Below are 12,913 nucleotides of genomic sequence, written 5' to 3'. Positions count from 1 at the left end.
ATGCTGTGGGGATGTTTTTCAGTGGCAGGGACTGGGAGACTAGTCAGGATCGAGGGAAAGATGAACGGAGCAAAGTACAGAGAGATCCTTGACGAAAACCTTCTCCAGAGCACTGAAGACCTCAGACTGGGGCAAAGGTTCACATTCCAACAGGACAACAACCCTAAGCACACAGCTTTCTAAATATCGTATAATACAATTATAAAACCACTCTAACTATGAGATTTCACCTTCCTTATAACTGTAAAATACATATTTGTATGATTAGTGTTAGAGAAATGTACATCTTTTCTAAAAGTCCCTCTTGCTCCCACTGCTGTAAACATCACACAGAGCTCTTGCTTGGCTTCCTGAACTTGTTAGGAACCCGCCTTTCACCCCATATCAATGTTGTCCATCTATGACGAACATAACGTTTTTTGTTTAAAATCTATGAATTATTTTAGATGAATGGCTGTAAATAAAACTCAATGTGCTATGATGTAAGGATTGAGGACTAGGGTTGGACAATATTACAATATAAATCAGAAATCAACGATGTTTGATAGACATCGTCAATGGCAATAACACCGTGATGCGACAGACAATAGTTTAACCTACAGTTGCAAGAAAAAGTATCTGAACCCTTTGGAATTACCTGGATTTCTGCATAAATTTGACATAAAATTTGATCTGACCTTAATCTAAATCACAACAATAGACAAACACAGTGTGCTGAAACTATTGACACAAATTATTATATTTTTCTTGTCTATATTGAATACATAATTTAAACATTCACAGTGTAGGTTGGAAAAAGTATGTGAACCCCTAGGCTAATGACTTCTCCAAAAGCTAATTGGAGTTAGGAGTCAACTAACCTCGAGTCCAATCAATGAGACGAGTTAGGCGATTTTGGTTAGAGCCACCCTGCCTCATTAAAAAACACTCACGAAATTTGAGTTTGCTATTCACAAGAAGCATTGCCTGATGTGAACCATTCCTCGAACAAAAGAGATCTCAGAAGATTAAGAATGGTTGCCTCGCATAAAGCTGGAAAGGGTTACAAAAGTATCTCTAAAAGTCAGTCCACGGTAAGACAAATTGTCTATAAAATTGAGAAATTTCAGTACTGTTGCTATTCTCCCTAGGAGTGACCGTCCTGCAAATATGACTGCAAGAGCACAGCGCAGAATGCTGAATGAGGTTAAGAAGAAGCCTAGGGTCAGCTAAAGACTTACAGAAATCTCTGGAACATGCTAACATCTCTGTTGACGAGTCTACAATACGTAAAACACTAAACAAGAATGGTGTTCATGGGAGGATACCGTGGAAGAAGCCACTGCTGTCCAAAAAAAAACATTGCTGCACATCTGAAGTTAGCAAAAGAGCACCTGGATATTCAACAGCACTCATGGCAATATTCTGTGGACAAATTAAACTAAAGTTGTGTTGTTTGGAAGGAACACACAACACTATCTGTGGAGAAAAAAAATGGACAGCACACCAACATCAAAACTTCATCGCAACTGTAAAGTATGGTGGAGGGTGAACACCTGTTGTGTTCGGCGCATGTGACAAATAACATTTTATTCTAATCTGTTTTTACAAGGAGGTGGCTAGGATCGGTTTAGATGGTAGCTCTTTTCTGACTGTGGGGACCTGCTTTAGTGGTGTGCCATTCACTTGACATGCTGGCCAGGACTTCACGTGCAGTTCAACCTCTTTTACAATGTTTTGCCACCACACGTTTGTGCACAGTCTCAGGCTGCATTACAGATCCTTTACTGTGTTGCTAGGCAATACAACAACTCGCTCTCCCCCTGCCCCGGGTAAAAATAAATTGACGATACAATCATAGATCAACAATGCTTGGACAGGTCGATGGGATGATGTGTCATTCCAGACATGGCCCAACCCCATTGCAAGCATGTGCTTTGTCAGTGGCTGTGATGTAGGGTTTAGCCAGGAATTGATGGACAGTAAGAAGAGTGATTGAAACGCTAGGAGGGACATCCCAGGCTTCAAGTGGTTTCAGATTTCACATCCTATGTCACACAGGCTAAAGAACCAGGTGGAACCCGGGCTATCGCTCAATGCAAGCCATTTCGATCTATGGGGTCCACAGATCGATTTATAAACAAAGGGACTTTACATCTAAGAGGTTTTAACCCGTCTCCTCCCCTTCATCTACACTGATTGAAGTGGATTTAAGAAATTACATCAATATGGGATCATAGCTTTCAACCTGGTCAGTCTACGTCATGGAAAGAGCGAGTGTTCCTAATGTTTTGTACACTCAGTGTACATACACATCAGACGAGGCTGGTGGGAGAAGCTATATGAAGACCGGCTCATTGTAATGGCTGGAATAGAATAGATGAAACGGAGTCAAACGTGTGGTTCCATATGTTTGACACCGTCATATTTATTCCATTCTAGCCATTACAATGAGCCTGTCCACCTATAGCTCTTCCCACCAGCCTCCGATACAAAAACAAAAAATAAATAAAACTAGTCGGACACCTTGTGCTGTCTTACATGGGGTGCGGCTGAGTATTCCTTCACAGCAGGTCTGGTGACGCAAGTAACGCTTCCCTTGGAGAGATGTAGGGTTCTCACAGCAACCCTCTGTTGTTGGGTTAAAACAGGCACCTCGACCACAGGGCCTCTCCCCTGGCATACTGGAGGCATGCAGAGAGCGAGAGAGATGCAATACAACAACATGCACCTACACATACATAAACAATAAACGTATATGTACACAAACACAAGCATAGTTGTGAAAAACCATGTTAAAAAACAATCATCGTTACGTTTCTAATTATTCCACCACTCTTTTTCTACAGACAAAAGGTTACCAGTTAAACTCCCTTCTTGTGCTTGTTGGCAGGCCATTCAATATCTCGGGCCTCGGCCAAAAGCCACAAGGAAAATAAAGCATAATTTGAAACGGATGCCACCCCCAATGTGGCTTTTAGCAACTGAGACATCAAAATTATTATTTGAAACCCTGACTGTTAATGAAATGGTTGAATGGAACATTGAATAAATAAAAAGTGAGACAGTATGAGGTTCTTTATACGGATGAAGGCAACCTTTACCAGTTTGGAGAACTCGCATCAATTCCCCTCAGCTGAAAAAAAAGAGAGAACAAAATACACACAAAGATGACAAACTATCATAATGTGAAGTTTCATTACAGCCATATAAAACTAGCAGGTTGGCTTTTTACTAACATTAGAACTTGTTGATGCACAGCAGCTTGCATTGAGAGGCTCTGGGGATAGTGTTTCAGAGCAGCAGCAGTGGCTTTGCTGGTCAAACTGGTGGTCTCCACAGCATCGGTGGTGACTGGACATTTTGGCCAGGACCTTCCTTCCTTCGACAATATTTCCACAGCAAAGCTGGTGGTCTTCATCGTAAAGCTCTGTGGGACACAGGTAATAACAATTGATGAGATTTACTGTTTAAAAGAACTCAAGAGCTTTCAAGTGCTACAGTGTTACAAGCTTGACATTGTGAAGGGGAGTGAGTGAACACAGAAGCCGTGAGGTGAAGGTGGTTGTCACAATGAGAATCGGGAAACATCTCCCAAACAGCATTCTGAGTAGACAGACCGCCACTGGGAAATACAGTTTGAGAGCCAAGTCTAAAATGTACACTACAACACCACCTCTGTTTATGCCCTTGGGAAGACTAGCCTTGTTTCCATTGATCATCCTTGAGATGTTTCTACAACTTCAGTGGAGTCTACCTGTGGTAAATTCAATTGATTGGACATGATTTGGAAAGGCACACACCTGTCTATATAAGGTCCCACAGTTGACAGTGTATGTCAGAGCAAAAACCACCCCATGAGATTGAAGGAATTGTCCTTGGAGATGCACAGATCTGGAGAAGGGTACCAAAACATTTCTGCAGCATTGACGGTCCCCAAGAACACAGTGGCCTCCATCATTCTTAAATGGAAGAAGTTTCAACCCACCAAGAATCTTCCTAGAGCTGACCGACCGTCAGGGAGATGACCAAGAACCCGATGGTCACTCTGACAGAGCTCCAGAGTTCCTCTGTGGAGATGGGAGAACCTTCCAGAAGGACAACCATCACTGCAGCACTCCACCAATAGCCTTTTTCAATAAATATGGAGTTAGACTTAGCCAACTATTAACGTGATGCAAGAGCAGGCCTACAGTGTAGATTGTAGACGAAGCGGAGAGTGCCAAAATCTGCGTAAAATGTCAGATAGCATTTATCTCACTCACCTCTCCAATGTCGGATGATCATGGGCCTCTCGAATGGCTTGTTTTAAAAGCTTCATTTCCCTTTTTATCACATTCCCCATTTCATTTGAATGCGACTTGTTGGTCCAAGCATTACTTTCATGATCAACTTTCAAATGAATATAAGAGGCCAGTAACCAAGTTCTATCTCAGAAAGTTATGCTTGTGAATAGTCTAAATAAAAGTATGATATGGTAATAATGAGAGCGAGAGAACCAACAATTGCAAAATAGAATAATCGAATGGGCCTCCACTTGACCAAAACATTTTGGAAAAACAAGTAGTGTGCTGCCGGAAAATCCTTGCAAACCTGGAACAAAAACAAACCTAAAACTGGAACAAAAAATAAACGTTTGCCTATAAACCCACATTTGGATAGGCAACAAATTACAAAACCAATAAAGTAAACAAAACAAGTATGAAATTAACCAAATAAATTACAGTGCAAATAGGTTTAAGGCACACAACATAATATTCTAGCCTAGGCTACATTTATTTTGAGGAAGACATCTGTGAATACAGGCGTTTGAAAATGTAACAAATAAAAAGTGCAATGAAGAACCATTCTGACCATATTTCTTTTCATTATATATTAACCTACCTAAAGGTTTCTAGCAAGGAACACAAGCATGTTCACCTTTTTTGGCTTTAATAGACTGCAGAGTGGGGTAACAATATATTGCCTGCTGTAGGCAGTTTGAAATTCACACTATAACACTACCTCTGTTATTGCCTTTGGGGAGAACAAAACAAACACAGCTACATCATCAATGATGACAGCAAACACGTCAATAGACTGCACCTCACTGACCTTTTCCACAACACTTTGCATGGGTTTGGGTCCTGTTCAGGATCCGTGAGTCACAACACAGTTGGTTGAGTGGGTCGTAGGCCCTCAACCCACAGCAATCTGACACCAGCTGGCTTACATTCAGAGTCAGTTGACCTGCAATGGTTGAATCACAGATAAACACCCACACAGCATATCAATTCAAATTCAGGAGGTGCTGAAAAAAGTATGATTTTAACCCAGTTACCAGGTTCGAGTGAATAGGTACAGCAGGAAGCCTGGGTGAGGTTAAAGGCTCTGCTTCCACAGCAGGACAGTCCCGCCCCTTCATGACGTACTCCTTCACAGCAGGTGAAATCTAGACCTCTATAATTAAGCCCGTCGCAGACGTGATCTCTGGGAGACCTGAAAGGCAGAGGCTCATCTTCATGTCTAGAGGGCATTATCTTCGTCTATATGCAGCACATAAACTAGACATAGACAAAGTGGAGTCACAATGCACACACATACAGTTACATCATGATGACACGTCTTAATTAAAGAAAGGTAGTAGGATGAAGTTGCCCCCAAACACTGTTCTAAGGTCAGTTTTGCATATCCCCACTAAAGATCTGGGCCCAAGGGCAGCTTCTAACCAGAGCAGAGACAATAAGGGCACTTGCTATACTCACGTGCCGTAGAACTTCCCAGCATGGACGGAGACTGGAATTCCAAAAGGATTGACCTGCCCTGTGAGACAAGTAACATCCCCACATCAAGACAATGTCCTGGCTACGTATTCTGTGAAAAGCTTTCTCAGGTTATGCTGTTAATCTAAGTGTGATATTTGCAAAACACTCACTAAGAAAATAGTGTAACTGTAAGTTGCTTTACAGTAAAAAAAAGAAAAGAAAAAGTAAAGCACTGAATAATTTATTGCTTTAAAAATCGCAAATTACAACTGCCTATCAGTGACTGAAGTTGATTAGGATAAAACGCATAAAGATCATTCGATGATAAAATGCCTGAAAAACTGAATAAGGTATTGTCAGGAAGCAACGGTACCTATGGCTGCGGTTAGCGCTCCTTAAAGTTCTCTGCAGGCTTAATATCTCCACAGCAACTATAAAAAACACATCCACTAGTATGCCCTAGAAGGCTATACTGTTTAGAGTAATGATGACAACTCATTTCACTGACTTACTATCTATACTGAACAAAAATATAAGACGCAACATGCAACAATTTCAACAATTTTACTGAGTTACAGTTCATATGAGGAAATCAGTCAATTTAAATAAATAAATAAATTAGGCCCTAATCTATGGATTTCACATGACTGGGCAGGGGCGCAGACATGGGTGGGCCTGGGAGGCCATAGACACACCCACTTGGGAGCCAGGCCCAGCCAATCAGAATTGTTTTTTTCCCCATAAAAGGGCTTTATTACAGACAGAAATACTCCTCAACACCTAGCACACTTTAGAGTGGCCTCCCCAGCACAAGGTGCACCTGTGTCGTGATCATGCTGTTTAATCAGCTTCTTGATATGCCTCACCTGTCAGGTGGATGGATTATCTTGGCAAAGGAGAAATGCTCACTAACAGGGACGTAAACACAATTGTGCACCAAATGTGTCAGAAATAAGCTTTTTGTGTGTTGGGAAAATTTCGGAGGACTTTTGTTGCATTCATATTTTTGTTTATCGCAGATTGCAGATATCCCTATACAAGCAGAACTCTGTCAGGGAAGTAAGGTACATAATGCACAGGGGTGAAAGTAATGCCCGAAGTCCACCAGATGCATATTCGTTTTGTTTTGCCGGATGTCTAGCACACATTTTCCATACTTGACACACAAGTACGTCACTTTTCAGCTAGCTACAATGAACCGAAATGTAAACACAACATGTAAAGTGTTGGTCCCCAAATTGTTGCCACAAAGTTGGAAGCACAAAATTGTCTAGAGTGTCATTATATGCTGTCGCGTTAGGATTTCCTTTCACTGGAACTAAGGGGCCTAGCCCGAACCATGAAAAACAGCCCCAGACCATTATCCCTCACCCACCAAACTTTACAGTCGACACTATGCATTGGGGCAGGTAGCGTTCTCCTGGCACCCGCCAAACCCAGATTCGTCTGTCGTACTGCCAGATGGTGAAGTGTGATTCATCACTCCAGACAAGACGTTTCAACTGCTCCAGAGTCCAATGGCGGCGAACTTTACACCCCTCCAGCCGACGTTTGGCATGGTGATCTTAGGCTGGTGTGCGGCTGCTCGGCTATGAAACCCATATCATGAAGCTCCCGATAAAAAGTTATTGTGCTGACGTTGCTTCCAGAGGCAGTTCGGAACTCGGTATTGAGTGTTACAACCAAGGACAGACAATTTTTTACCCGCTTCAGCACTAAGCGGTCCCGTTCTGTGAGCTTGAAGGGGTGTCCACATACAGTACTTTTGTATAAGTAATGTAGTTTGGAAAGCAAATGGCTATTGCTGGAAAGAGAAGGGTCTTGAAAGTTATCAAAATTCTCATCTTAATTGAGCGAACAGTAGGCCTGTAGCCTATCTCAGGATATTGGCACCAGCGGAGAGCATCGGCCATATCCCCGGTGAGTGTGCATATTCACTCTCATCACTGTTGTGTCAATGCCACTTAAAAATTGTTTGTTTTTGGACAATAACTTCCTCTTCCAGTTTAGATGGAAGTCTACTATACTGTTTTTTATGATACACCAGTATTGATGCACAAACCGGTTTGGGTTTTCACATTACCTTCTATAACAGTATTTGATTTTGGTTTGTTAAATGTTTACTCCATTACTTGAGTCATCTCACTCTCTCCATGCCGCTTTCCATATAGACCTTGTCCCTCCCCCTGTTACTCATGGAGCGAATTTGTTGTTCCGCGACCCTGACACACTTGCTTTCAGTCTGCATGGTCAATGCAGCACATGCAACAATGTTGATGGCAACAATAATGTTTTCCCTTTGCTTCTTAATGTGCATCCACTAGTGTTCACCATCGAGGGTCACCAACAACACAGTGGCCTCCATCAATCTGAAATGGAAGATGTTTGGAACCACCAAGAGTCTTCCTAGAGCTGTCCGCCAGGCCAAACTGAGCAATCGGGGGAGAAGGGCCTTGGGTCAGGGAGGTGACCAAGAACCCGATGGTCACTCTGACAGAGCTCCAGAGTTCCTCTGTGGAGATGGGAGAATCTTACAGAAGGACAACCATCTCTGCAGCACTCCACCAATCAGGCCTTCATGGTAGAGTGGCCTGACAGAAACCACTCCTCAGTAAAAAGTACATGACAGCCCACTTGGAGTTTGCCAAAAAGGCAACTAAAGGACTCTCAGACCATGAGAAAACAAGATTCTCTGGTCTGATGAAACCATTCTTTGGCCTGAATGCCAAGCGTCACATATGGAGGAAACCGGGCACCGCTCATCACCTGGCCAATATCATCCCTACAGTGAAGCATGGTGGTGGCAGCATCATGCTGTGGGGATGTTTTTCAGCAGCAGAGACTGGGAGACTAATCAGGATCGAGGAAAAGATGAACAGAGCAAAGTACAACAAAATCCTTGATGAAAACCTGCTCCAGAGCAGACCTCAGACTGGGGCGAAGGTTCACCTTCCAACAGGTCAACGCAGGAGTGGCTTTGGGACAAGTCTCTGAATGTCCTTGAGTGGCCCAGCCAGAGCCAAATCAAACATCTCTGGAGAAAACTGAAAATAGCTGTGCAGTGATGCTCCAATCTGACAGTGCTTGAAAGGATCTGCAGAGAATGGTAAAAACTCCCCAAATACAGGTGTGCCAAGCTTGTAGCGTCATACCCAAGAAGACTCAAGGCTGTAATCGCTGCCAAAGGTGATTCAACAAAGTACTGCTTAAAGGGCCTGAATACTTATGTAAATGTGTTATTTCATTTTTTTAAATAAATTTGCATAAATAAAAAAATAAAAAATAGCTTTGTCATTATGGGGTAATTGTGTAGATTGGTGATGGGGGCATTTTTTCCCATCCATTTTAGAATAAGGCTGTAACGAGACAAAATGTGGAAAAGTGAGTTTCTTACATCTGCAAACGGCTAGTTTGGCTTTCCTTAGCAAGTTGGGCCTACATTGTGTTAGCTGCTAATGCTAATCGCTAGTTAGCTGGCTAGCTAGTTAATACATGTACTGAGTCAGAGCAAAAGTAACTAGCTATACAGCCTGATATATCTTGTTTGCGCAACAGTATCTTCTAAATCAAAGAGGAATACACAAAGCATGAATATGTTAGCTACATAAAGTAGCTAAGAAAAAACATTAAATATAGCCAAAGATTATAGGGTCTAGGAAACAGTTACTAACAGTTACTAACACTTCCTACCCTGTCACAATAATTTTTGGCATTTTCATTCGTTGTCATGTCCAACAACACTGTATTCAAAGTGTCCACTATTATATTCTAACTATAGAATTAGAATAACCATCATACTTCCATGATTCCAACAGTTCACCCAAGTGTTTTGAGCTAAATCGCTAATAAAATCTCAATTGCAAAATTTGGTCAAAAATAAGGCCTGGATTGTTTGCTTATATTGTGCAGCCCTACAAGGCAGTATGGAAATGACCTCAAATGAGTGATGGAAATGCAGAAATTGATGAAAATGCAGAAAGTCATTTTGGGTTGCAGTTGAATTAAACAGTATACTGTAAAACAATCAGCATGGGAAAAGACCAATTGAAATCACATAGAATGTATGTGTTGCCAGCCTAGGGTCCGCACTACTCAAAGCAATTTTATAACTTTTATTATTCAAAAACATAAAATACCTTTTTTTTATACCGTGACATGATATTTTGGCCATACCACCAAGCCCTAATCAGACATTGTTTTTACTGATCTGTTTGTAAGTGTCAGCAGAGTAGACTACCCTGTCATTTGTCTAATCAAAAAAGATTAGTTCAATGTCTCCAGTCATATAAAGTGAAGTAGAATTGCATGAAATGTGTTTATAAAAGGCCAAATTCTTCACGGGCAAAGAAAATATTGTATAAGAAATGTATCTGCTATAGCCTAGGCCAACTCTACCGTACGCGCTCAGCCAAGAATTGAACGGTCATTTTGTGAACAGTGACCTTGTTATATTAGCCTAAATTATGAATATCCAATGCACAGATCACCTTAGGAATAGTAGGCTATCTTACATAAGTCTGCAAATGTGATGACGCATGTAATGCTTTATTATAAAGTTGCATTTTTATGGTGAACATTAGCTTCCCCTAACTTGAAACTCACACGCCGCCTAGGAGTGGACACATCAATTCTGGCCTAATGACAATCGACAAATATCATTACACTTTTTTGGTATTTTGTGTAACAGATGTCTCTTTCCATTCACCACTGTTTGGAGGCTTGAAATATGGTAGGAAGTGGATGAACGTGCGCTGCTAGCCTGGTAAAGGAGCCCTTTGAAGTGACGGTTTGACAATCAGATGAAAAAGTCAAAACTGGTTGTGTTTACGCCACAATAAAAAGGTAATGCATTTTAAAAGTGAAATGACAAATCTTTACAACTATGTCCACAGAGACCCTATTGATTTAATTCTAGGGATTATATATGTAATAATATAGCAAGCACATATAGGTCCCGTACCGGGAATAAATTAATTATACTTTTACGCCGAAGTCCAACCCACAGAACAATAAGTAATAATGTATTCCACTGGGGATTATTGTAACTGATGAGGAGCCCACATTACAACACTGTCTCTGCTGTATACTGTACACACATCAATCTGAGAGGCAGAGTAGTAGCCTACATTACAATACTATCTCTGCTGTCTACTGTACACACATCAATCTGAGAGGCAGATTAATAGCCCACATTACAATACTATCTCTGCTGTCTACTGTACACACATCAATCTGAGAGGGAGAGTAGTAGCCCACATTATAATACTATCTCTGCTGTATACTGTTCACACATCAATCTGAGAGGCAGAATAGTATCCCACATTACAATATCATCTCTGATGTCTACTGTACACACATCAATTTGAGAGGCAGAATAGTGTCCCACACAGCCCTACACCTCTCAACAACTGGCCCCATTTAATTCATACAAAACAGATGCAAGAGATGACAGTGCTTCCCACCTACCATGTGTGCTGTAGCAGGGTAGAGTCAGAAGAACTGCAGAAAATGAAACAAACAAATGTTAAGGAAAGGAAGTCCAGAGATTGTACACACAAATTCTAGCAAATGTGCAGAGTTTTACAGTGATGGTCACATACCAAACATCCGTAGTAGAGTGGTCATGGTGTTTCTTTCCATAAAGCAATCTCATTCATAGATGGAAGCTTAAGATGAGCTGAGATAAGTAGTCCAATTCAGCCCCACCTACAAGCACCTAGTGGTGGGGAGTCAACTCCAAAATAATAGATTCCTTGCCCGTCGACTCCAATTTCTGGGATGTCAAGCTTCGATTTTTGCAATGGCGGAAACTACACGACATCACCAAAAGTATGTGGACAACTCTTCAAATGAGTGGATTCAGCTATTTCAGCCACACTCGTTGCTGACAGGTGTATACAATTGAGCACACAGCCATGCAATCTCCATAGACAAACATTGACAGTAGACTGGCAGTACTGAAGAGCTCAGTGACTTTCAAAGTGGCACTGTCATAGGATGCCACCTTTCCCACAAGTCAGTTCGTCAAATTTCTACCCAACTAGAGGTGCCCCGGTCAACAATTCTCTCAACCAGCTTTACCTGGAATGCTTTTCCAACAGTCTTGAAGGATTTCCAAAATATGCTGAGCACTTGTTGGCTGCTTTTCCTTCACTCTGCGGTCCAACTCATCCCAAACCATCTCAATTGGGATGAGGTCAGGTGATTGTGGATGCCAGGTCATCTGATGCAGCACTCCATCACTCTCCTTCTTGGTCAAATCGCCCTTACACAGCCTGGAGGTGTGTTGGGTCAATGTCCGGTTGAAAAACAAATGATAGTCACACTAAGCGCAAACCAGATGGGATGGGGTATCGCTGCAGAATGCTGTGGTAGCCATGTTGGTTAAGTGTGCCTTGAATTCTAAATAAATCACTTGACAGTGTCACCAGCAAAGCACTCCCACACCTCCTCCTCCATGCTTCATGGTGGGAACCACAAATGCGGAGATCATCCGTTCACCTACTCTGCGTCTCACAAAGACACGGCGGTTGGACCTAAAAATCTCAAATTTGGACTCATCAGACCAAAGGACAGATTCCCACCGGTCTAATGTCCATTGCTCGTGTTTCTTGGCCCAAGCAAGATTTTTCTTATTATTGGTGTCCTTTAGTAGTGGTTTCTTTGCAGCAACTCAAACATGAAGGCCTGATTCATGCAGTCTCCTCTGAACAGTTGATGTTGAGATGTGTCTGTTACTTGAACTCTGCAGCCCAAATAAATGCTTCACAATCTGAGGAGCAATTAAATCTAATGAACTTTTCCTCTGCAGCAGAGATAACTCTGGGCTTTCCTTTCCTGTAGCGGTCCTCATGAGAGCCAGTTTCATCATAGCGCGTGATGGTTTTTGCGACTGCACTTGAAGAAACTTTGAAAGTTCTTGAAATTGTCCGATTTGACTGACCTTCATGTCTTAAAGCAATGATGGACTGTTGTTTCTCTTTGCTTATTTGAGCTGTTCCTGCTGTAATATGGACTTGATCTTTTACCAAATCTGTATATTCTAGATTTAAAGATTCTAGATTTAATTTTGGATTGGAGATGCTTAATGTGAGTCTGAAAGGAGAGTTTACATTCTAACCAGACACATAGAATATGTGGACAAATACATATACCTAAGTCAGAACTGTCCAGAGTAGTGATGCTGGACG

At 41.7% G+C, this 12,913-nt stretch overlaps 1 long non-coding RNA gene across 1 annotated transcript; it reads right to left on the bottom strand.

The window, feature by feature from the left end:
• Positions 1-2,460: 2,460 nt before the first annotated feature.
• Positions 2,461-11,279, bottom strand: LOC109908891 (uncharacterized). The gene is made up of 6 exons (XR_004203999.1): positions 11,190-11,279; positions 5,724-5,781; positions 5,300-5,457; positions 5,074-5,208; positions 3,219-3,409; positions 2,461-3,115 (listed from the first exon to the last, which is right to left on the bottom strand). It is a non-coding gene; the product is annotated as an uncharacterized LOC109908891 (long non-coding RNA).
• Positions 11,280-12,913: the final 1,634 nt, after the last annotated feature.

Source organism: Oncorhynchus kisutch, linkage group LG18, assembly GCF_002021735.2.
Source record: "Oncorhynchus kisutch isolate 150728-3 linkage group LG18, Okis_V2, whole genome shotgun sequence".
Classification (NCBI taxonomy): domain Eukaryota; kingdom Metazoa; phylum Chordata; class Actinopteri; order Salmoniformes; family Salmonidae; genus Oncorhynchus; species Oncorhynchus kisutch.
This window is presented reverse-complemented; position numbering and strand designations above follow the sequence as displayed.